Here is a 4,830-nt window from a genome sequence, read left to right on the forward strand (position 1 = left end):
TTGGGGGTTCAGGAAGGCACTTGGGGAACACTTCAGGGTCCGAGCCGCGAATTGAGGTCCTCGGGGGGAACGTAAATGGTTCGAGAATACCTGGGGGGCGGTTGGGGAGCTCCAACTGGGCTCTTCAGGGCGCGGGGCACGGCACGAGTTTTAGGTGCGGGACTGTGCTCTGAGGGGCTCTGGGGCCGCGGGGGATGAGAGGAGATGAATTCCCAGAAGCGGCTGTACCGGGCATCTGTGGGGTTGGGAGCACTCAGGGGATCCGGGGACGTTTTTGGGTGGTCCCGAATGGGCGCTGAGGGGCACTGAGGGATCCTGGAGGGTCTGTGGGACACTTAAGGACAGATGGGGGGCGGATGCCGGGGTGGGTTCTGTGGAGCGCGGGGCATGACGGGCGTTGTAGTCCCAGCTCCAATGGGGCGCTATCGGGCCGCAGGGCATGACGGGAGTTGTAGGCAAAAATAAAAGATGGCGCTGACATCAGGCACTGCTCTCAAGACCCCAATCCCTGCGCTGATTGGCTGCTGGCTATGATTGGCAGGACCATCGGCAAATGGGAGACAGAGGAGGTGGGAATAGCCCATTCAACCCTTCCAGTCCCTCCCAGCACAGCCCAGTTCATCCCCAGTACAGACCAGTACGACCCCAGTGCCTCTCCAGTCCCTTCCAATACACCTGAGTCCCTTCCAGTTCCTCCCATTGTCATCCACAGTATGCCCCAGTGTCTTCCACTCTTCTATGCTGTGTCCCCAGTGATCCCAGTTTGTCCCAGTATCTCCCAGTATCACTCCAAGTGTGTCCCAGTATGTTTCAGTGTGTCTCAGTGTACCTGCATAGTCCCTCCCAGTCTGCCCAGATTGCCCCTCAGCATTTCCTGTGTTCCCAGATTGTCCCAGTATCCCCCAGTGTCAATCCCAGTATATCCCAGTGTCTCCCACAGCGTTCCAGTGTTCCCCAGTATGTCCCAGTCCTCCCCAGTGTTTCCAAGCACAGTTTAATGTCTCACGGTTGCCGTGGCAGCCAAACCCAGCAGTGGGGTCAGGGCAGTGTCCATGGCCACAGCCCCTTGCAGTGGCCCAGTGCAGCTTGGGCTGATGATCCACCCTCACAGCTGGCCCAGGGCAGCCTGCAGTGGTTTTGGTGGCACCTTGGGCTGGCACACACCTGAGGAGTGTGTCTGTATTCAGTGGGGATAGTCAGGAGTTTTAGATCACTTCAAAAAATACAAAAAGGGAAAACTCCTCTTAGGCTGAGTGCAGCCAGCTCTGCAAGCCCAGCAGGTCCCAGGAGAATGAGGACAGACAGGATGGGGCTGGGGAATGTGGAGCAAGGTTGTCCACACTGGGTCAGAGCTCAAGGCACAGCTTCTCTGAGCAGGCCAGATCTCCTGAGGAGAGACCCTGGGTCAATATCAATCAGAGATCTAAAGAGAAATGTAATAAAATAAACCCTTTAAAATAGGTATGTGTATGTCTTACAAGCTCTTTGAAATATTTCTCCATAATTGGACTTGGAAAACTTTAATGACCCTCTCAGGGCTTTGGTGTTGTTTACATCAGACTCAGTCCCTGAGAAAGTCTTCAAAGAACTTTTCAAGAACTCAAGGTTAAATTGAAACTCTGAACTTTAAGAAAGTTTTAATGGGTCCCACTGAGGGACACGACTGAGAAAGTGTCCCCAGGTTCCAGGTAGAGCAGAGAACTGCAGGCAGTGATGACAGCTGGGGACAAACAAGGGAAAGGTGTCTCTGGTGCTGAGCAAACCTGGATGTGTTTCAGGAATGCAAAGGGCCAAGGCCTGAGCCCCAGCCCCTGGCCAGGCAGATCCTGTCCCTCCCTCATTGCTCAGGGCTCTTCCCGGGATGGGCACTGGCATGTGGGGATGTGCAATGCCAAGGGCAGGACCATGGGGCGGCCCCTGCCAGGCTGCTGAGCAGGGACAAGGAGGCAATGAGGCCCCAGGCCTGCAAGGGTCACTTGTCCCCTCGTGGCCTCAGGCCCAGGGCCAGCAGCCATGGCCAAAGTGCTGCCCAAGTTGGCTCTGTCAGGGCCTTGCAGCTGCTGCCCATCCCTGTGCCCTGTGCAGCCCAGGCTGTCCTACGGTGTCCCTGCCCTGTGCCTCTGTCCCTGCAGGCTGTCGTCATCCCCCGGCTGCCCCACCTGGCTGGCCCCTTCCTTTGCTGGCAGCTCTGCCTCTGCCTGCCTCTGCCTGCCCACACAAAGCCTTGGGCTGCTCCAGGCGCCTTCTGGGGGATGTGCTGCACCACAGCCGTGCCCTGGGAGAGAAAATCCTTTCTCCTTGCGTCCAGTCTGGACCTCCCCAGGTGACTCTCTGTGGCATGATTTTTTCTCAGGCTTTTTCATCCAATGAAGAAGAGCTCTAGCATTTCTGAAACCACCCTTCAAGCCCTCTCAGGCTACTCCTGTTCTGTCATCAGTCTTCACACCACTGAGCCCTGGGCCATCAGTCTCTCTGGGTCATGTGCTTGAGGCCTCCCAATCCCATCTTGGAAGATTTTTGTGTCCTTTCAAGGTCTTTTCAGATTAAAACATTGTGGTCATAATCCAATAAAAATTGAAATATTTTTATAGGCCTGTAGTGGCAGAGAAAGGGACATAGCCTTTAGAATGCTCAAGGGTATTTTTAGATTTGATATAAGAAAGAAATATTTGGTGATAAGGTTGAGAATTTGTAAACAGCTCATCCATAGACATGAATACCCCATTCCAAAATGTGTTCAAGGTCAGGATCTTTGACCATCTGTTCCAGTGGTAGTTGTGCCTTCCCACAGAAACGGGGCTGCAGTAGATGATATTTTAATGCCATTCCAATTTGAAAAACAGAAGATAAAAAACAAATTTATGAAAGTTCTGACACCTCCTCATGAAAGACTCACCAAGGGGGTCAATGGCAGAGCTTTCCATCATGACCTTGCCAGTTGAGCATGGGGGGTTCTGCATTGAGTCTGAGATTCATGACGGAAATCCACAAGGGGCATTTGGGGAATGTGCAACATTTCCCATGTGATGCCTAAGAAAGGCCCACAGGAAGGGAAAGGGTGGCACCATGGTGCTTTGTGAAAGAACAAACATGAATCAGCAGGGAAAAGGGGATGAAAGAGCTGGTCATGAGCAAACGTGGGTCCCTGGCTACGCCCTACAGCTGATCCCCACAGCCTGTGGCATTTTCCTAAACCCCCATTGCCAGGAACTGTCTGGAACAAGGGAGCTCTCTCTGCTCTGGGTACCAAGGGATGTCCAAGTGCCAGATACTGGAGTGGGGACCACAAATCATCAGGTCCTGTGTCCTTTGGGGGCCCAGGCACTGGTGAAACTGGTGTGTGTGTGCATACAGCACTGGTGAAACTGGTGTGTGTGTGCACACGGCACTGGTGTGGGGGGCTGGCGTAACCACCAGGGAACATCAAACCAGAGCAACCAGTGAGCAGCAGAGGCCTGAGAGATGCTGTGTGAGATCCACTCCTGCAGGGATCCACATGGTCTGGGTGTCTCTGCAGCTCTGCCTCTCCTCCTGCCATGGCAGAGCACACAAACAGCCCATCCCTGTGTCCCTTCTCCACTGACTGTGCTTTGGCCTTGCCTGGAAACTACCCGAGGTCTCTCCCAGGAGGAGTCCCTGTGCATTTCCCTCCCCCATGCCTCTGCCCTTCCTGATCCAGCAGTGGTGGGGCAGGGAGAGGGCTGGCTCTGACAGGGCTGTTGTGGTTTAGGAATGGTGCTCTCCAATTTCCTACTCCCACTACAAAGACCACGTGTGTCCCCAGATTGATATTCCCACCATTGTCCCCACACCACAGGGGCTTTGCCTGCCTGGCCCTGCTTGATCTCAGACACGTTTCACAGTCAGGGATAACCTGGAGATGGTGTCCATGGTTAAACCTACCCCTTGCTCATGAGCCCGTCTGGAGGTTGCATCTCTGCCCTGATGACCTGAGGTGTCCAGAAATAACTCACCCTTGTGTGGCCAGTCCAGACCCAGCTGAGACACTTTAATCCTGGCAGCCCCATCCTCCTCTCTGTTGTTTCGATGCTCTTCAGTGCCTGACTCTTGGGCAATGAGCATCCATAGGAGGGACTTTCACAGCCAACTTCTCCCCTGGCAACGATGTCTTGCCCCAGTCCAGCAGCCCAGATGGGTTTCCCTCTGCACTGCCAATTGTCCCTTTTCCATCATTCCAGCCACCCCACAGAGCATTTCCCACCATCCCTGAGTCAGTGCAGAGGTGCAGCGCTGGCCATTTCTCTCCCTCAGAGCTGCGGGTATGGTCCCAGTGCTGCAGTGACTGCAGGAAAGAGGACCCCATAATAGGTCATTTGTTGGTCAAATACAGACAGAAAGAGTGAGAAACTGTCTGTGACTTGGGTTTTGGCCTCGCAGCCCCTGCCGTGGTTTGCAGGGAGCTGCAGTGTGGCACAGCCCTGGCTGTGCCCTGCAGTGCTGGCCTGGGAGAAGGTGTCGGTGCCAGCTGGCGCAGGGAGCTGCAGCATGTGGGGAACGAATCCCTCCTGGCCTCCTGCCCCCGGGTGACACTGCAGGGCCTCATGGAGCCAAGGGGCCATTGTAGCACTTCAGGGCCCCATGGAATTAAGGGGACTGTTTGGACATGGCAGGGCCTTGTGGGACTGAGGCCATTGTGACACTTCAGAACCAAAGGGCCACTGTGAAACTACGGGGCCTTGTGGAACTGATACTGAAATTGTCCAAATAGATACTTTCTAACACAGTTTGGGTATTAGAAAGCAGCCATTCTTTATGCAGTGCTGGTCACTTGGGGGATCATTCATCCATTTGAGTGCCCCAAACATCAAG

The 4,830-nt window shown here is 54.4% G+C and overlaps 1 long non-coding RNA gene across 1 annotated transcript; it reads left to right on the forward strand.

The window, feature by feature from the left end:
* Window positions 1-289: 289 nt before the first annotated feature.
* LOC135287675 (uncharacterized) lies at window positions 290-3,075 on the forward strand. Its single transcript, XR_010351236.1, has 2 exons — window positions 290-569; window positions 2,354-3,075. It is a non-coding gene; the product is annotated as an uncharacterized LOC135287675 (long non-coding RNA).
* The last annotated feature ends 1,755 nt before the right edge of the window (window positions 3,076-4,830 follow it).

Source organism: Passer domesticus, chromosome 30, assembly GCF_036417665.1.
Source record: "Passer domesticus isolate bPasDom1 chromosome 30, bPasDom1.hap1, whole genome shotgun sequence".
Classification (NCBI taxonomy): Eukaryota; Metazoa; Chordata; class Aves; order Passeriformes; family Passeridae; genus Passer; species Passer domesticus.